Source organism: Henckelia pumila, chromosome 1 (genome assembly GCF_033568475.1).
Source record: "Henckelia pumila isolate YLH828 chromosome 1, ASM3356847v2, whole genome shotgun sequence".
NCBI lineage: Eukaryota > Viridiplantae > Streptophyta > Magnoliopsida > Lamiales > Gesneriaceae > Henckelia > Henckelia pumila.
The window spans coordinates 47,368,320-47,390,466 of NC_133120.1; the positions used below are offsets into that span (position 1 = coordinate 47,368,320).

General features: G+C 35.5%; 1 non-coding gene across 1 annotated transcript; it reads left to right on the plus strand.

Annotated features, from left to right (window-relative positions):
• The first annotated feature begins 21,493 nt into the window (after window positions 1–21,493).
• LOC140876823 (small nucleolar RNA R71) lies at window positions 21,494–21,604 on the plus strand. Its single transcript, XR_012149055.1, has one exon. It is a non-coding gene; the product is annotated as a small nucleolar RNA R71 (small nucleolar RNA).
• The last annotated feature ends 543 nt before the right edge of the window (window positions 21,605–22,147 follow it).

A 22,147-nucleotide genomic window follows, 5' to 3' on the forward strand; every position in this document is an offset into this window, starting at 1 on the left:
AACTATCAATGCCTGACCCGAGTCCAATATGAGGTGCAAGTTCCCTATGAAGATTGTCAATAACTCACCTCTCACGAGATGCAGTCCAGTGAAAAGTATTCATGTATAAAGCAGTAAAGCATGGAAAACACAGCATATAAAAATGCAACATATAAACATATATATCATGTCGGCTATCTCGGTCAGTACTTACGTACCTCAATCACCGCTGGGCAATCCTAGCTCCACTGGTCTAAGTTCCAAGCCTACAAGTCCACGCTACTGCGAATACAATGCAAATACCCATGCATCACTACATAATATCTAAAAGTCTTAACTAAGCTATTCTATACTCCTAAATATTTTTAGGAATTCTACGCTATACCTGCGTCCGTCGTCAGCCCTTTGATGATGCTTGCCTTTAAATTTAGGCACAGCTCCACTACGATGGCGGGATCGCCATGCTCGTTCCGGATTCCCAATAGGACGCCTAAATATCCCTAGATCTGACTAGAAAGGATAAGGAATGAGAGAGAGAGAAGAGTGAAGGTGTGAGTTGAAAATGAGCCACGAACCCTATATTTATAGATGAATATCGGACCGTCCGATCCGTGATTGGAACATCCGAACACGAACGAAACGTCTGATCGCCTATCGGAGCGTCCGACGTCCCATCTTGTTCGTAAGAATTGATGTCACCTTGTTGACCTCACTGATGATATCACCCCTGCACGAACGGAGCGTCTGATCCGGCCAAGACCCATTCTCTTAATTATTTCATTTAAATGGTGATTAAACCCCATAATCATCGTAATTTGGGTACGGGTCACTGATAGTCATGATTTGTTTGCATATTTTAATGTTATTTTGTTAGTAATTTGCATGCATTTATTTGTTTTTGTTCATGTTTTATATTAGTTTTGTTGTATGCATGCATTTAGCTTCATAACATACTCTCGGTTTTAATGTGTAGGAGGTATCAAGTTTGAAGAAGAAAAGCATAATGTTGGCAAAGTTACATGCGCTCGATCCCATGTACTCATAAGATCGAGCGCGACTTCTGAAGAATCAAGGCAGTAAGTTTTGCATATTTCATGCGCTCGATCGGACGTACTCATGCGATCGAGCGCGATAGTCTGTTCGGGAAATATTTTGTAATTTTAAAAACTTTTTTATTTTGGACTCTAGCTTATATTAGGCTTTTATTCCGATTTTTAGAGATTATTATCAGACTTTTGACAATCTCTAAGGCGGCTAGGTTTTATTTTCCATCTCTCTCTCAATTTTTCTTCTCTTCTTTTGAGTTTTGCATGAGTTTTTGATGAATCGTTGTAACTAACTTTTATGCTTGGTTGAGGGAGACGAAACCTTAATATAAATTATTCATTACATTCGATTTTCAGTGTTTAATTCTTATTGAGTATCGATATTTGATCTATTTTATTTTATGTTTGTATGCAAGATTTTAGGATTGACCATCTTAGGATTTTGCTATGCAAACTATAGCTAAATTAGAATTCAAATCCGTAATTGTTTGAATCAACTAATTTGCGAAGCAACTACATTTGATATTTTCTGCTGTTGAATTTATTAAATCGTATGTTCAACTATTGACTAGGCTAAATACAACCGCTGGTGTTTGTGTTGTCTAGGTTCATCAGTTTTACTCGTTTGAATGCTACCTTAGATTTAAATCTAGATCGTTGGAATCCGGGTTAATTTATTGGTAAAGGTTAATCTAGAACGCTGGTGTCTAATTAACTAAGATTAAGGTGAAATAGGAATTTGATTTTCAATGATGAATATTTGATAGGATTAATTATTTTTAGGGAATCAATGATTGAATGAATAAATATCAAGGGTGTAGTCGACCGAAACCAAGTCTCGTCTCTTATTGATTTCTCCAGTTGAATTTTCATTCTTGCATGCTAGTGATATTATTTATTTTTAATTGCGTAAATTTTCAATAGTTAATCCAAATCTCAAAACCTCGTGGGAACGATCCCTACTCACACTACTGCATTTTTCGTGGTTATCTAATTGAGTTGGGTAATTTGGGCATGACGCGACTTAGCGCTACAAAATTTTGGCGTTGTTGCCGAGGAACGGTGTTTATTTTATTGTGTTCTTTTTATTTTTGTTTTGTTTTGTTTAATCTCACTCTTCTTTATTTTATTTGTTTCTAGTTCTCTCTCGTTCATGCTTTCAGGTGATTTTGCTGAAGAAGATTTTCTTTACGACCCGGATATTGAAAGGAATTTGCACAGGCGAAGGAGAGAACTTCGTAGGCAACAACAAGAGGAAGCTGTTCGCGCTGCATTTCCAGAAGAAGAAATGGCTGCCAACGCGAATCTGAGTCTTATACAATTAGGCACTCCTGATCCCAATCAACAACCTTTATGCATTACTTTTCCTACATTAGAAAATAATGCTACTTTTGAGCTGAAATCTAGATTGATTCACTTATTACCTTATTTTCATGGTCTTGCAAATGAGGACCCGAATAAACACTTGATGGAATTCCACGTGGTTTGCACAAGTATGAAACCTCATGGAGTGACAGAGGAGCAGATTCAACTAAGAGCTTTTCCTTTCTCTTTGAAGAGTGCTGCTAAGGATTGGCTATATTACTTGCCCTCTGGTTCTATCACAACATGGACGGAAATGAAAAGAATCTTTCTGGAGAAATACTTTCCAGCCTCTAGAGCCGCGAATATCCGGAAGGAAATCTATGGAATCAAGCAATACTCCGGGAAATCACTGCATGAATACTGGGAGCGGTTCAAGAAGCTTTGTGCTAGCTGTCCGCAGCACCAGATAAGTGAAAATCAATTAATACAATTTTGCTATGAAGGTTTGTTACCTCATGACAGGAGTATGATAGACGCAGCCAGTGGAGGAGTTTTTGTTGACAAAACTCCGGTACAAGCGAGGAATCTGATAGAGAATATGGCTGCCAATTCTCAACAATTTGGCACCATCAGGAATGAGCATGTACAAAAGAAGAACACCGAGGTAAATGTTTCTTCCCTTGAGCAACAATTAATTGAATTGACGTCTCTTGTTTGTCAGATGGCTGTAGGGAATGGAAAACTTGCAAAGGCATGTGGAATTTGTGCTGTAGTGGGACATGCTACTGATATGTGTCCCACACTTCAAGAAGATTCAGTTGAACAGGTCAATGAGACTGGAGGATTTCCTAGACCACCACAGCGGAAATATGATCCCTATTCCAACACATACAATTCTGGTTGGAAGGATCATCCAAATCTGAATTATAGGAATCCTCAAGCAAATCAACCGAGGCCTTAAGCACCACCGCACAATCAAGCTTATAGGCCACCGTATCCTCAACAGCAGCAGCATCCTCAGATTCCAAATCCAGGTGAGTTTCTTGAAAATATTGTTAAGGATCTTGCTACTAATACTGTAACTTTTCAACAGGAAACAAGAGCAAGTATCCAAAACTTGAATACCCAGATGGGACAGCTCGCCACCGCCATCAGTAATTTAGAAGCACAGCATTTCAATGCTTTACCATCTCAAACAATTCCGAACCCAAGAAAAAACGCAAGTGCAATCACTCTAAGTAATGGGAAGGAGTTGAAGATAAAGGAGAAAGAAGTGGATACTCAAGCCAAAGAGGAGCTGCAAGAAGAACCAAAGGCGACTGATGGAGAGGCATCCAAGGAAGAAGCGCCAAAAGGTAAGTTTCCTCTACTTTCTGAATATAAGCATGTTGCCCCTTTTTCCTTAGCACTTAAGGAGTCTAGAAAAGATGAAGGGATAAATGATCTTTATGAGACTTTTCGTAGATGTGAGGTGAATATTCCATTGTTAGATTCTATTAAGCAGGTACCTCGATACGCGAAGTTCTTGAAAGAATTGTGCACAAGAAAGAGGAAACAGACACTGAAGGGTTGTAAAAAAGTGGAACTTGGTGAGAACGTATCTGCTGTGATCCAACGAAAATTGCCCGCAAAATGCAAGGATCCAGGTATGTTTTTTTATCTCATGCACTATATGGAATGTTAGACTTGAGAAGGACATGTTAGATCTAGGAGCATCAATTAATGTTATGTCATATTCTATCTATGCATCCTTGAAACGTGGTCCATTGAATAAAACTGGAATTGTTATTCAGTTAGCTAATAGGTCTAATGCATACCCTAGGGGAATAGTAGAAGATGTGTTAGTGCAAGTGAATGACTTGGTATTTCTTGCAGATTTTTATGTGCTAGACATGGAAAACGGTGATCATAATAGTCCTATTTTGTTAGGCAGACCATTCTTGAAAACTTCCATGACTAAAATTGATTTTCACAGCGGCACACTCACTATAGAATTTGATGGCGAGGTTGTGAAATTTAATATTTATGATGCCATGAAATTTTCTGACAGAAATGATTGCGTATTTTCTGTTGATATTATGGATTACTTGGCACAAGATTATTGTGAGCATGTGCTACAACTTAAATTGTAATTCACCCAAGTGTAGGTTGTCTGCAAGTAATATACTCGTGAGTACGAGATCGATCGACAGAGAGGATGCTGTAAGTTTAAATTTAGCAATGATATATTAGAGATTGAAATATTATTATAAAAATTCAAATACACAAATTATAAAATTGTCAAGGGTTCAAAGGTTCATTGTTGGTTTATTTAAGATTGCTTAACAAAAATAAATAAAAGAAACAAAAATAAAAATAAACATAAAAGAACAATGAAATATTTAAACAAATATATCATATAATATAGTTCCCACTATATTAATATCAGATTAACCGATATTTAATACATGGTACCCATAATATATATATAGATGCATAAATATAAACATAAAAGAACAATTAAATATTTAAACAAATATATCATATAATATAGTTCCCACTATATTAATATCAGATTAATCGATAATTAATATATGGTACCCATAATATATATATAAGTGCATAAATATAAATTGACATAAAACTAAATGTTAGATCAAATCACCATATTTCATTTAAAACAATCGGCAGAGCCACACTATCGTCTAAATAAAATATATGACTTTTGTTTTATGTTAGATGCGAGAAAGTAAATGTTAGTTGCGAGAAAGAAAATGTTAGATGCGAGAAAGTAAATGTTAGTTGCGGAAAAGTAAATGTTAGATGCGAGAAAATTAAATGTTAGATGCGAGAAAAGTAAATGTTAGTTGCGGAAAGTAAATATTAGTTGCGAAAAAGTAAATGTTAGTTCAAATCACAACATATTATTTAGAACAACCGGCAGAGCCATGCTATTGTCTAAATAATATATATGACTTTATTATAAATTGATACATATATTTATAGTATATAATTATTGTAGTATTTATTGTATCATATTAGACAACAAATCAAGGTAACCACATTCAAGGTACCAAGTATTTGATGTAAATAGATAACAATAAATCATCCAAATTATACCTACAAATAAAGATCAATTAGTAAAAATAAAAATAAAAATAGAAAAGGAAAGAATATACAAAATATAAACAATCTTACTTGACCAACAATCTGTTGGAAAACTGGCGTGTTCCCAGATCAATCACGATTGATACCCGGTGCAGCGGAAGTTTAAAAATTTTATCATGGAACAATTCCATGGTGTGGGTATCAACCCTTCAACGATTAAATTATATTGTGTGTAAAATTCAAATAACAATTAATTAAATTTTACCTTCAATCTCGAAGCGAGATTATTGGACACCAACAGAATTAATCTGCTCTTGTTGTCTCTCCCAGGAACTGATGAACTCCTTCAATCAGGTCCACGAATGGGGTTTAAATCCCTCTGATAGATTGCACTAGAAAATCTATCAGAAGTTTTTCTGCGAAGAGATTAAACGAATCTGATTCGTTATTCCTGACTGCAATTCAAAATCACAGACCGAAATTTCTCTGACAGAGAGGGAGGGGTTCGGCCGAAATATGTTTGAGAGAGAGAGGAGGGTTTCGAAAATCCTGTCTCAAAAATAATGACCTGTTGTGTGTAATTTCTGTACTGTAATAACTTATTTATAATGCAGGCCACTAACACCTTAGGGCCCATTAGTCATAAGTTGAGGCCCGACAAGCAAAGCCCGCATGTTCAGAAATTAATATAAAATTCATCGTGACTCCGATTGATAAACCGATTTTACCAATGTGCACAGAAACCATTTCTGCACATTTTAAAGTCAAGATAAATTTTCCTGAATCCGAATTCAGTGGTTTCCAAAAATGTACATCCCTATGTCATTTTAGGAAATCCTACTCCCTTACTCTTATTTAAGAAGTCCAACTTCTTTATTCATTAAATTTAACTCTTTAAATTTAACTATCTCAACGGGGATTAAAACTCCATTACACTGTGTGACCCTCAATGGTTCAGGGATACAGCTAGCCGTGGGCTCACAACTCCTTGTGACTCGGAACAACGATTTCCGACTTGCCCAACGAATCATGGTAAAGCGCTTAGCAACATCGCCCCATGATTCCCTAGGTATCACTGATAGTGCCTACAAGAACCAGTAGATTTTGGTTAGCGTACAGTACGGTCCCTTCATCCATATATCCCGATCGAATCAACAACCATTGGTATATCGAGAGTCGCTCAAGATTCGATAACTATGCAATACATCTTGAAGATCAAATTAGTGACATCGCATGTGCTACTAAGAAACCATTTCTTAAATCACATCAAGTACTCTGGCCAGAGATCCGTCACACTAATATCTCCTCAGATCGCATAGGATATCCACACTCGCAAGTATGTGGTGAATCCTTGACAACAATGCATCGACTCCTATATGTGTTGTAACTGTACCCAATCCCGACACCTAATGACCCCCATAGAGTCGGTAAATGAGTCAAAGCACAGTACTAGAATATAGAGTCTCCATGATGTTTCAAGTAGTAAGGACTAATGGTGTACAACCAAAACCGCGGACTTTATCCACTCGATAAGTGATAACCACTTGGAAAGTCCGGATAGGGTAGTTCGATTATTCATCCTATGAATATCCATTTGCATGATTCGAACATCTCCATGTTCCCTACCAATGAAACGTGGTACTCCGCATCGCAAATGCTAGTCTCAGACTCGAGCGATCCTTATCCTTATTATCGGACGGCTCAATCGACTAGGAACAGTTTAGAATATACAGTGACTATAAGATGTATTTCATGATAGACATCCCCATGTTCTACCACATCTTACATACACTATAGTATATTCAAGGTCTTTATCAAAACAACAATAGTATATCACAATATAACAATATGAAGAAAGATAAAGTCATTGCCATTAATAAAAGTGTAAATTATATTAAACAAAAGATCGTTTGTACAAAGAGTCATCAAAGCCCATAGCCACAAGTTGGCTCACTGGGCACCCACTCTTTCACAATGAAACCTTTTCACCTTGACATAAAAGGATTTAGCTTGTCATGAACATAAGACTCAAGAGCTTAGATAAAAGAAATTTCATACTTAAACTTGGAGAAATATGCACATTCAAACTCTTATTCTTACACACACAATATTTATTTTACAAGTGAGGAATTTCTCTACACTTTTGCTTACTACAAAGCTTATACAACACATCTATTTATAGGTCAAATGAGAGCAAGAGTCCAAGACTCATTAAATGTGGAATAGTATAGTTGGTGGGTGCTTATCTCCTTGAATGTTAATACCATAACCCAACTTTAATTGGCATGTTTGATGCCTTAGATTTCCGATTTGGCTTTTTCACAAAACATATAACACATAGCCCTTTGTCTGTAGATGTGTTTTGACATATAATTCACCCCTTTTGAATAAAAGGTGAAATACTTATGATATTTTTACTCCAAGCTGGTCATAGTAAAAGTAAATCTGTCTCCATTTTGATGTTTGATTATTTTGATCATCTTAATGAGGTTTTTGGAATTTCTTGTCTTCTACAAAGTTGAAAATGCCTCTTTTGTGATTCTACAGGATTTGCGATTACTCCAATATGACCTTTGTAGCTTGAGTAATTTTATTTTTACCAAACCTGCGCAAAACATAAAATACAACATTTTTAGTAAAATATTTAAATATAAACACATAACACTAAAATAACACAACTTCATAATTTTAATGAAACTTTAATTTTAAAACACACTTTTTAACATATAAATAATTACAAATTTTAAGTTTCATCACACCCCCAAACCGGCTCATTACTAGTCCCTTAGTAATAAAATATCATAAAATATTATAAAATCACAAGTTAGATTTTTATTCCTTATTATATATATTCAAATTTGCAAACTTTGAAATTTTAAAACACACTTGTGAGAAGATCATTTGTTCATTTATAAATCTTATTATCAACCAATATATTAATATATAATTGGATGGGGTATACATATATATTTCACACAATATCAATAAATTAAATATATATAATTTTTTATATAAATATTTTCTAAAAACTTTGAGAATAATATAATCAAAATAATAATAGAAATCATTTTCATAACATGTATATCATCAGGAATATTAATGTAAAAGTCTCAACTCCATATTCTCTCGGGTTATGATATTTCATATATAGCTGTTTTCACTCATGGAGTTGGAAGAAAATTATACACTCATTGAAAATGGCTAGTAAAGCAGACAATCAAATAACCTAATATTGAAAATAAGATATGATAATTTACAAAGAATAAACCCATTTTTTTTTTCTATTTTTTTTCCTTTTTTCTAATTTTTTTTGGTTGCCTGCAAAATTGTTTTTACATAACCAAATACCTCCAATAAACTTTGAAAAAGTAACATTTTTTTTTTCAAATTTTATTTATTTGTTTATTTTTTATGAGGTAAATCTATTACATTGATAATTATAGTAGAGATATTAATACTCTACATCTTTACAATCAAACTCCAAACAACTTAGCAGCCACTTTTTACATGCACAAATTTTTATTTTTATTTTTATTTATTATTTTTTTTTTCAAAATGGGTTTAATCTAGTAATCAACCATTTCTTAATAATCAATAAAAGCTTATAAGTTGTTTTCTCAATTCTCACCTCTCACTCACAAAATTTATGTGACTATATATAGCACTTTTACAAATTAATTCCTTAAATTATACATGTTATTATTCATTCAATCAATATCACTTTAACTATATATTCATAAAAGTTTTAGAAAATATGTTATTTGAAAACACACAATTATATATTATTTATAACTTATATCTCATCAATTATATGTTTTCTATTAAATTGATAAAAAGAAGAATAAATAAACATCTATACAAAAAGACTTCATTTTCTTAGTGCTTTATAATTTAAATATATACGAAATATTAAAATCTAATCTATTGTGATAATATGATAAATAAAAAGTAATGCGTGTCAGGAGTTTTTCGCTCCTTACTCTGCCATTGAAAAAGAAAAATAAATATTATTATAGCAATATTTTTTTATTTTTAAAATTTTAAATATTTTTTTTAAAAGATAAACCCTCCCCCAAACCTGAATATGACATTGTTTTTAATTTTTTTTTAAAAAATAAAGAGTACATGATGAAAGAGATATCACCTGAAATTTATTGAAGATGAGGAACAAACACAACCCATTTTGTGACATGTTGAATCAATGATGACTTCAACATCTTCTTATGAGTTGAGGGTTGGCTTCCCATCCAATTTTATTTTAACCCTCATTTTCTTCGCATAAGTGTTTTTTCCTAGTCCAGACATATTTCGAATAGGTAATATTTTTGGAACTTTTCCACCTAATCGAACATTGGCTTCAATTATAAGACGAATATCCTCCGGAATTCTTTTTTGCATAAGAATTCTCAATCTTTCACGCTTGCATTCATAAATCATTCTTCGAACCTTTTTAGGTACAGAAGAAGTGAAAACTTTTTCATGTTCTTTGATAGATTCTTCCATTTTGAAAATAAAGAAATTTTTTTTGTTTTAAATTTTTGGATCAGTTATTGTGGTAAACCAATTTAACCGACGGTAAGAGCCACGGAGTACCGTTATCTGCCACTTAACCGGGAAGTGAAATCAATTCTGCAAAAATAAAATGAAAATATAAGTAACAATTAATTTCGATCATATAACGGCATAAACTCTTCATCAAGAATTTAATTTTCTAAAAATGGTTTAAGCCTTTGCCCATTAACTTTAAACACATTATTATTTTTTGGATTTTCAACATCAACAGCGCCATGAGGATAGACAAATTTAACAATAAATGGTCCAGACCATCGTGATCTAAGTTTTTCTGAAGACAAATGCAAGTGAGAATTATAGAGTAAAACTTTTTGTCCGATTTCAAAAGATTTTCTCATAATATTTTTACCATGAAAAACTTTTGTTTTATCTTTATAAATCTTTGCATTTTTAGCTGTTTTCTTTGACAACAATTGATCTCCACATACCTCAGAATGACAAAATTTAATGACACTACTTACCTCATTGTCGGGTATGCATCGTTGAAAAATTTGATCGGGATAATACTTAAACAAACCAATGAGAACTCCAATGAGAAGACATTTTATTTGTGAGGCCTAGATTCTAATCATGCAATCTCAGGGTAATTAAATTAATCAACTTAATTAAAAGAATAGGATTTAAGAATTCAAATTTTTTTTTTTTTAAAAGAAGGTGCTCGCTCGATCGGTAAAATCTTACCGATCGAGCGGGCCAAAGATACCAGCTCTCTGTCCAAGAATCAGGACCCCTCGCTCGATCGGTAAAATCTTACCGATCGAGCGAGAACAAAATTCAAATACACTGTCCCGCTACAAAAGGTGCTCGCTCGATCCGCAAGACTTCGCCAATCGAGCGAGACCCTCTGCCCAGAAAAATTATGGTTTCTTCTCCAATTCAATTCCATTCAATCCACAATAACAACATCAAAATCCCATTCAACAAGATACACCATAAATGTATTGAGTTATACAAACTTAATAAAATAAAGCATGCATAATAAGGTCCATCTAGTTCGGACTTATTCAATACAAAAAGGAGTTCAAAAACATAATGACTCCTAACATCCAAGCCTTACTCTATTCTCTCAATCGCCTAGCCATGTTGTCTCTGACTCGGTCCTGCCCCACCTGTTGCCAAGTACACATACAAACAAAGACAACAGCCGGATAATCCGGTGAGAATTGATATTCCCAATAAAAAAGACTGACATGTAATCAAATAAACATATCAAGACATCTATGAACTCGTTCCTCATATAATCAATTAATCCAATCAAGTACTGAATTTAAAATGATATGCATGTCTTTAAACTTCTGGATTATCAAACTCAGATAATCAAATGAAATTCTTCTATTCTTTCTTTCTTTCTTTGGTTTAGGATCCCAAGGCTAAAAACATCCACAATCACACCGACTCTCCTCTCGAGGTGGACATGGCATGCTTTAATCCTCTAGACTCAAGAGCATTATAGTGAGCTACTCGACAAGGTAGTAAATCGCCTACCTAGCTACTCAACTACAATCCCTAGATCGTTTAATTCAAATTGAATAAATCAAGGCTCAATATGAATGCATATGTAATCTCATGCACTCAATATAAATTCAATCATATAATCAAAATAAGCAATCAAATCATGCAATATGTGATTTCTTCTAGGACACTCGAATCAATCCCGACTCGAGTTAATCGTCCTATTCCATTCCAAAGTCATCTTATACCTCTTCTTTGTCGTTCCAAAACTTCAATCTTAAAACAACAATTCTCAATTTAAAAACTATCCAATCAAGTTCATAAATCGATATAGAAATACATCGATACTATACCGGCTCAACTCTTCCAAACTTGCCAAAAGCTGCAACTCTAGCAACTGCAAGGACTCCCAATCAATCTTTCAGAAGAAGTCACGGATCAAAATCGATATCAAAAATCACTCAAAACTCAATACGATCAAAAATATCGAAACGATATCCAAAACTCAAACTGACGGCATAACGGCTATAAACTGACCAATCCGGAATGCAGACAGCAAAAAAACAGCTCAACAAACTCATTCCAATCCTCAAACATCAAACCCAACACAAAATCAACACATCTCAAAAACATCATTTTCGAAAATGACAAGAAAAATCATAACAATTCCGATTGTCGTTAGATCTTCGAATCGTCTTAGATAAACGATCACTGCTAACTCATAATCATCCTCTCCGAATATAAACAAATTCTGACAACATCAATAAATTCAAACTTCTCAGAATTAAGATAGACTTACTTCCAAACGGAGCACTCATCGCTGTGATCGCAGATATCAAGTCAAAAATCAATTCTATCGGACGGATTGAGCTAGAAATGAAATCACAAAAGCTTGGAAAAGCTTTTTGGTCGCTTCAATGGATGGAACACAGTTGGGGAAGGAGATGAGAGGATAAGAAAATGACCAAATCAAGTAGATAATATAAAAAATCCCATAATTGTGTTTCAGTCCCTGAAAATTCCGAAAATTGCAAAATAGTCCCTGATCAATAAAAAGTCCGATCTCGAATTCTAAAATCACTGCATATCTCAAATAACATCAATTAAGATAAAAACGGGGCGTTACAATTCTCCCCCTCTAAGAAAAGATTTCGTCCTCGAAATCATCGATATCAACTCATAAGAAGATAATTACGAATTCAAGAACAGAAATAAGAACTCACATCAGATGAATAACTCAGGAAATCTCTGTCTCATGTCAGATTCTGTCTCCCAAGTCGCTTCTTCGACTCCATGACGACTCCACTGAACTTTCACCAGAGGAATCGATTTGGTTCTGAGCTGTTTCTCCTTTCTGTCAAGGATCTGAATCGGCCTCTCGAAATAACTCAGAGTTTCATCAAGTTCGGCTTCGTCAGGCTGAAGTACATGAGAAGGATCGGGATGGTATTTCCTCAACATCGAGACGTGAAAGACATCGTGAATACCAGATAAAGAAGGAGGAAGTGCTAATCGGTAGGCTAGATCGCCTATCTTCTGTAGAACTTCATACAGACCGATGAATCTCGGTGACAACTTCCCTCTCTTCCCAAATCTAACAGTACCTCTAAATGGAGAAATCTTCAAGAATACACGGTCTCCCTGATCGAAAGATAGAGGTCTGCGATGGATATTCGCATACTTCGCTTGTCGGTCCTGGGCAGTCTTCATTCTCAATCGAATAATCTTCACCTGCTCAGCCATATCACGAATCATATCTGGTCCCAAGTCTGGGGACTCAGACATCTCATCCTAGTACAGAGGAGATCTGCACTTCTTTTCGTACAACGCTTCAAAGGGTGCCATTCCTATGCTCGTCTGGAAGCTGTTGTTGTACGAAAACTCAACGAGAGGCAATGAATCTTGCCAAGTAGTGCCAAAGTCAAGCACCACTGCTCGTAACATATCCTCCAGAGTTTGAATCGTCCGTTCTGATTGACCGTCGGTCTGAGGATGGTATGCTGTACTCAAGTGCAATCTAGTACCAAGAGCCTCTTGCAGACTGTGCCAGAAGTGAGAAGTAAACCGAGGATCTCGGTCAGAAACAATGGATCTCGGCACACCGTGCAATCTGAAGATCTCTCTGACGTACAACTCTGCCATCTGGTCGTTTCGATAAGTCATCCGATACGGAATGAAACAAGCAGACTTCGTCAACATATCAATCACAACCCAAATAGCATCACAACCCCGAACAGATCGGGGTAGTTTCGTGACGAAGTCCATCGAGATATGATCCCACTTCCATTTTGGAATAGACAAACTGTGCAAAAGACCTCCCGGCCTCTTTCTCTCGGCTTTCACTTGCTGACAGTTCAAACATCGGGAAACAAACCTCACAACGTCACTCTTCATCTTCTTCCACCAAAACTGACTCTTCAGGTCGTTATACATCTTTCGGCCTCCTGGATGAACACTGAACCGACTGCAATGCGCCTCTCTTAGAATATGATGTCTTAACTCATCAATCTCAGGCACAAAAATATGGCTATTCACAAACAAAACATCATCCCTGACCTGAAACTCAGACTGGTGTCCTGATTTCACTTTCTCTATCGACTTCTGAATACTCTCATCTGATTTCTGTGCTTCTCTGATCGACACAAACAATTCTGGCTCGGCCTGAATCGCACAAACTCTGATCGGATTCCTATCTGACTCAAACTCCAATCCAAAATTGCAACAGTCTTCAATCAAACGAGACACACCGATCGTCGAAAGAGGTAAAGAGCAAAGCTTATGACTCAAAGCATCGGCAGCTGCATTCGACTTCCCCGGGTAGTACTTAATCTCGCAGTCGAAGTCTTTCAGCAAATCTAACCATCTCCTCTGTCTCATATTCAACTCAGATTGTGAAAATAAGTATTTAAGACTCTTATGATCCGAAAAGATCTCAAAAGACTCACCGTACAAGTAGTGACGCCAAATCTTCAAGTCAAAAACAATAGCAGCAAGTTCAAGATCATGAACTGGGTAGCGAGTCTCGTGCGGTTTTAGCTGCCTCGACGCATATGCTATCACATGCTTCCTCTGCATAAGAATACAACCGAGACCAAGATGAGAAGCATCGCAATAAACTGTGAAACCTCCAGAACCAGATGGAATAGAAAGAATCGGGGCACTGGTTAATCTCTTCTTGAACTCAACAAAACTGGCTTCACAATCATCTGTCCACAGAAAAGGAGCATTCTTCTGAGTTAGCTGGGTGATAGGCTTCGCAATAGAAGAGAATCCCTGAATAAATCTACGATAGTAACCCGCCAAACCCATAAAACTGCGGATTTTTGGCACAGAAGTCGGCCTGCGCCAGTTCGTCACTGCTTCTATCTTGCTGGGATCCACAGCAATTCCATCTCCTGAAATAATGTGCCCCAGAAAGACAACTTTGTCAAGCCAAAACTCACATTTCGAAAGCTTGGCGAATAACTGTTCTATCCTCAAAATCTGCAACACCGCTCTCAAATGTTCTGCATGCTCGGTACGGCTCTTAGAATAGATCAAGATATTGTCAATGAAAATAATCACAAACTCATCAAGAAAACACTGAAAGATTCGGTTCATCAACCCCATAAAGACCGCTGGGGCGTTCGTCAAACCGAAAGGCATGACAAGAAATTCAAAATGTCCATACCTCGTTCGAAACGCCGTCTTAGGGACATTCTCTTCACGGACTCTCAGCTGGTGATACCCAGACCTCAAATCTATCTTCGAATAGATACACAAACCCTGTAATTGATCAAAAAGATCATCTATATGCGGTAAAGGATACCTGTTCTTAACTGTCGCCTGATTTAGTTGGCGGTAGTCAATGCAGAGATGCATAGAGCCATCTTTCTTTCTAACAAATAGGACAGGAGCACCCCAAGGCGATACACTGGGTCGAATGTATCCCTTGGCAATCAAATCTTCCAACTGCTCCTTCAGTTCCTTCAATTCGATCGAAGCCATTCTTTACGGAGCTTTCGAAATTGGTTGAGTACCTGACGTCAGTTCGATGCCAAATTCAATCTCACGAATAGGTGGTAATCCCGTAATCTCATCTGCAAACACATCAGGGAATTCCCTAACCACTGGTATATCGTTCAGCTCAGGGCTAAACTTCAAAATATCGATTGCATAAACAAGAAATCCTTCGGCTCCTCTCTGTAATAATCTAGTCATGGATAAGACAGATATCAAGGGAATTTAGAACGAGAACCCTTACCGAAGAATCTCCATTCATCTGCCATTTCTGGTCTGAAACGTACTATCTTTTGAAAACAATCTACTTTAGCCCTGTACTTGGTCAAAACATCTATGCCAACTATGCAGTCAAAGTCAGACAACCCAAGTACAATACAGTCGAACTCGATCAAATTTCCTTCAAAACTCAAACCACAATTTCTAACAAAATTCTTCAAAACAATTCCTCCACCCAAAGGTGAAGTAACAGAAACTATAGTAGGCAAAGGCTCAAAAGGCAAGGCATGCATCGACACAAATTTCTCAGATAAGAAAGAGTGATAAGCACCTGTATCTATCAGAATAAATGCAGGATAACCAAAAATCTTACAGTTACCTATAATCACATCATTCGGTGCAGCTTGAGCCTCATCTTCGTTCAGAGCAAACACTCTAGCCTGAGGTCGTGAAGATTGATCGAACTCTGATTACCTTCCTAACAATTCTACTGTTGAGGTTGGAACGAGTGAACTGCAATAGCCTGTCTCCTAGGCTGAGATGATTGTCGAGAGGTATTTCCACTCTGAGTCTGGTCAGAACCCTTCTGAGGAAACTGTCTAGCATAATGTCCCGTCTGCTGGCAGATGTAGCAGTTCCCAAAGATTCCCCTACACTGGTCGCTGTAGTGTCGTCCTCCGCACTTGCTACACAAAGATCCAGAAGATCCTGAACCCTGACCAGAACTGAACTGTCTCAAATCACTCGAGCTCGAAGAACTGCTTCCAGATTTCTTGAACTGCTTTCCCTTGGGACGGAAATAGTTCTTCTTGCCACCACCACTGTTACCACCCTCATTCATTTGCGGCTGATTTTGATACTGCCTCTGCTGTTGCTGTTGAGGCTGGTACTGATTCTTCCTCTTCCTTAACATTCCTGCTTCTGCCCCCTTGGCCTGATCCATCGCATCTGAAAAGTTATCTGGCCTCCCAGTATTCACCAGAATAAAGATGTCAGGGTGCAAACCGTTAATGAACTGGTCTGCTTTCGCCTCCTCATTGTCGGCAATATGCGGGGCGAACCTCAGTAAATTGTCAAATTTCGCAACATAGTCCTCGATACTCATATTCCCTTGCTTCAAATTTGCAAACTCGGCACCTTTGTCCTTTCGATAGGAAACTGGGAAAAATATTTTATAGAATTCAGATTTAAAAAGTGCCCAAGTGATTTCCGTACCTCTGTTCTCTTTGGCTTTCTTAGTTGTCATCCACCAACTTTTTGCCACTCCCTGCAGTTGATGAATAAACAATCTAACCCTGCGGTCGTCAGAGTAGTCGAGCGAATCGAAGAGCTGATCTATATCATCAAACCAACTCTCACAATCTACCGGATTCTCTTTCCCATTCAAATACGGTGGACTGAAGGATTTGAATCTTTTCAGTAAGGCTTCCATAGGCATGATCATCTCATCCATCTATACCACCGGAGGAGTCATAACCGGAGGAGTTTCTGTAGTAGGAACAATCGGTGGAGTATTCATGTCTATCCTTCTTCGAGTACCCATCTAAATTGACAGGGGTTAGAACACGGATAATTCAATTCACATCTCACAATTTAGTGTTAAGAAACCTCTGGTCGTCTTACCAATACGATAGATGGAACTCAGATCAATGCATGAATACAGTTCATTTCTCAATCAATTCATGCTTTAACAATTTGAATCTCCAAGTCACGCAATTCAAATAAATTTTCAATCCATAAAGCAAGCTCGCATATTCTGTAATAATAGAATTAATCAATCACATGAGAGAAATCCAATTCAAGCGGACTCGATGTACCCCGCTCACTTCTAGAACAATGTCCAGGAACTTATCTCTCTGATACCACTTAATGTGAGGCCTAGATTATAATCATGCAATCTCAGGATAATTAAATTAATCAACTTAATTAAAAGAATAGGATTTAAGAATTCAAATTTTTTTTTTTTAAAAGAAGGTGCTCGCTCGATCGGTAAAATTTTACCGATTGAGCGGGCCAAAGATACCAGCTCTCTGTCCAAGAATCAGGACCCCTCGCTCGATCGGTAAAATCTTACCGATCGAGCGAGAACAAAATTCAAATACACTGTCCCGCTACAAAATGTGCTCGCTCGATCCGCAAGACTTCGCCGATCGAGCGAGACCCTCTGCCCAGAAAAATTCTGGTTTTTTCTCCAATTCAATTCCATTCAATCCACAATAACAACATCAAAATCCCATTCAACAAGATACACCATAAATGTATTGAGTTATACAAACCTCACAAAATAAAGCATGCATAATAAGATCCATCTAGTTCGGACTTATTCAATACAAAAAGGAGTTCAAAAACATAATGACTCCTAACATCCAAGCCTCACTCTATTCTCTCAATCGCCTAGCCATGTTGTCTCTGACTCGGTCCTGCCCCACCTGTTGCAAAGTACACATACAAACAAAGACAACAGCCGGATAATCCGGTGAGAATTGATATTCCCAATAAAAGAGACTGACATGTAATCAAATAAACATATCAAGACATGTATGAACTCGTTCCTTATATAATCAATTAATCCAATCAAGTACTGAATTTAAAATGATATGCATGTCTTTAAACTTCTGGATTATCAAACTCAGATAATCAAATGAAATTCTTCTATTTTTTCTTTCTTTCTTTGGTTTGGGATCCCGAGGCTAAAAACATCCACAATCACACCGACTCTCCTCTCGAGGTGGACATGGCATGCTTTAATCCTCTAGACTCAAGAGCATTATAGTGAGCTACTTGACAAGGTAGTAAATCGCCTACCCAGCTACTCAACTACAATCCCTAGATCGTCTAATTCCGATTGAATAAATCAAGGCTCAATATGAATGCATATGTAATCTCATGCACTCAATATAAATTCAATCATATAATCAAATAAGCAATCAAATCATGCAATATGTGATTTCTTCTAGGACACTCGAATCAATCCCGACTCGAGTTAATCGTCCTATTCCATTCCAAAGTCATCTTATACCTCTTCTTTGTCGTTCCAAAACTTCAATCTGAAAACAACAATTCTCAATTCAAAAACTATCCAATCAAGTTCATAAATCGATATAGAAAGACATCGATACTATACCGGCTCAACTCTTCCAAACTTGCCAAAAGCTGCAACTCTAGCAACTGCAAGGACTCCCAATCAATCTATCAGAAGAAGTCACGGATCAAAATCGATATCAAAACTCACTCAAAACTAAATACGATCAAAAATATCGAAACGATATCCAAAACTCAAACTGACGGCATAACGGCTATAAACTGACCAATCCGGAATGCAGACAGCAAAACAACAGCTCAACAAACTCATTACAATCCTCAAACATCAAACCTAACACAAAATCAACACATCTCAAAAACATCATTTTTGAAAATGACAAGAAAAATCATAACAATTCCGATTGTCGTTAGATCTTCGAACCGTCTTAGATAAACGATCACTGCTAACTCATAATCATCCTCTCCGAATATAAACAAATTCTGACAACATCAATAAATTCAAACTTCTCAGAATTAAGATAGACTTACTTCCAAACGGAGCACTCATCGCTGTGATCGCAGATATCAAGTCAGAAATCAATTCTATCGGACGGATTGAGCTAGAAATGAAATCACAAAAGCTTGGAAAAGCTTTTTGGTCGCTTCAATGGATGGAACACGGTTGAAGAAGGAGATGAGAGGAAAAGAAAATGACCAAATCAAGTAGATAATATAACAAATCCCATAATTGCATTTCAGTCCCTGAAAATTACGAAAATTGCAAAATAGTCCCTGATCAATAAAAAGTCCGATCTCGAATTCTAAAATCACTGCTTATCTCAAATAACATCAATTAAGATAAAAACGTGGCGTTACATTATTTGTCACAAGAAAATTTACAATATTAGCAAACCAAGGCATAGTAGTAGCATAAAATAGTTGATCATCCGGAAAATTTTCATTTATTGGTATTTCATTTTGAGACGATTCAAAAATTATTGTTGATAAATGATCGGCTACTACATTTTTTTCTTCAAGTTGATTGTTTTCTTCAATTAGTTTTGATTCAAAAATATTTTCCGAATCAAAATTTTCCACCAAACAAACATCAGATTGTTGATTTAATTTTTCTTCTTGTATACATTCTTCCATGATATTTTCTATTGCATTATCATCTTCATCTTCATTGATACTTTGTTGTTTACTTAAATTGAACACATTAAGTTCTAAAGTCATATTTACAAAAGACTATTTCATTATTCCATTTCGACAATTAATTAAAGCATTTGAAGTTGCGAGAAATATACGTCCTAATATTACTGGAATTTCATTATGCACTTCTATTGGTTGTGTATCCAAGAAAATAAAATCCACAAGATATATGAATTTATCGACTTGAACTAACACATCTTCCACGATACCTCTAGGTATTTTGATTGACCTATCAGCTAGTAGAAGAGTAACAGATGTAGGTTTTAAATCTACCAACTTAAGTTTTTCATAAACTGAATAAGGAAGTAAATTCACACTTGCTCCCAAATCTAACAAAGCTTTTTTAATATTATTTTTTCCAATAATACATGAAATTATTGGAAAACCAGGATCTTTATATTTCAAAGCATAATTATTTTGAATAATAGAACTTACTTGTTCAGTTAAGAATGCTTTCTTCTTTACATGCAATTGTCTTTTCACAGTACATAAATCTTTTAAAAACTTTGCATAAGAAGGTACTTAGCATCTAATAATGGAATATTTATTTTTACTTGTTTAAAAACTTCATAAATATCAGAATCATTTTTTTGTTTTTTATTGTTCACTAATGCATGAGGAAAATGAACAGGTTTATTAGACTCACTTATTACTTTATCATCAACTTTCTTATTTTTAGGACTCAAAGTATCATCTTTATCAAAAGTATCAAGATTTTCATCCTTACTCTTTGAGTTTAAATGATCTTTGTTTTCATTACTATATGGATCATTAACTATTTTACCACTTCTTAGAGTAATAACAACTTTTACTTGATCAAATTTATCTTGATTTTGATTTTTAGGATTAGGTTGTGGTTGAGATGGAAATTTTCCTTTTTCATGAATATTAAGTGCAGATGCAAATTTTGGAAGAGTTTCTTTCAAATTATTCATAGATTGAATGTTTTGAATATTGATAGACTCTTGCTTTTGAATGTATGCATGAATTTCATCTTCAAAATGTTTTCTTAGAGGTGGGATATAAGGAGCATAACCTTGATGATTTTGGTTATTTTGAAAAGGTTGTTGTGAAAGTTGTACATTATTATCGTTCCTCCAACTAAAATTAGGATGATTTGTCCAACCAGGATTATATGTTTGTGAAAAAAGATCTAATGTTGGTTTTTTAAAATTGTTAACATAATTGGCTTGTTCATGGAGACATTCTTTAAATGAAGGCAAAGTAGGACAATTTTTTTTAAGATGATCATGTGTATCACATATATGACAAACAATTTCTTGAACACGTTTAATTGATCACTCTTTTTCATTTCTAATGACTCAATTTTTCTTGCTAAAGATGCAAGTTTGGCTTGAATATCTACATCATCTTTAAGATGATAAATATCAACCCCATTTGTTGAATTATTGGTTTTACTTGGTGGTTCAATTGAGCCTATATTATCCCAATTTTGAGCATATTCTGCTAATGAATCCAAATATTTCATAGCCTTATTTGGGTTTTTATCTTCAAAAGTTCCATTACACATGAATTCTATCATTTGCCTATCTTTAGGTATTAAAACTTCATAAAAGTGAGAAACTATCCTCCATATTTCAAAACCATGATGTGGGCATGTATTAAGTAACTCTTTAAATCTATCCCAACATTGATAAAATGTTTTCCCTTATTTTTGAGAAAAAGTTGTAATTTGTCTTTTAAAAGAGTTTGTTCTATGGGAAGGGAAAAAATTTTTTTGAAATTGTTGTTGCATTTCTTCCCATGATCTTATTGAACTTGATCTCAAATTTTGCAACCATGTTTTTGCTTTATCTTTTAAGGAAAAAGGAAAAAGCGTTAATCAAACAATATCCATGCTACAATTTTGATCATTATAAGTGTTGCAAACCTCCTCAAATTCTCTTAAATGGAAATATGGATTTTCAGAATCTAGGCCATGAAAATTTGGTAAAAGTTGAATGATTTGAGGTTTAAAATTGAAATTAGACGCATCAGGAGGAAAAACTAAACAAGATGGTGTACTAGTTTTTATTAGATTCATATGGTGCCTAAGTGTTCTTGGTTGTTCATGTTCTCGATTATTATTATTATTATCATCTTGATTATTAAAATTATCCTCCATGTTTAAAATATTTTCAGATACTCAAACAAGTCTACCACTTTGTTTACGACTCCAAACAATCATACAATTAAAAACAACATACAATTTACATAAGTAACATAAATAACAAAAATTAAACTTAATTTATACC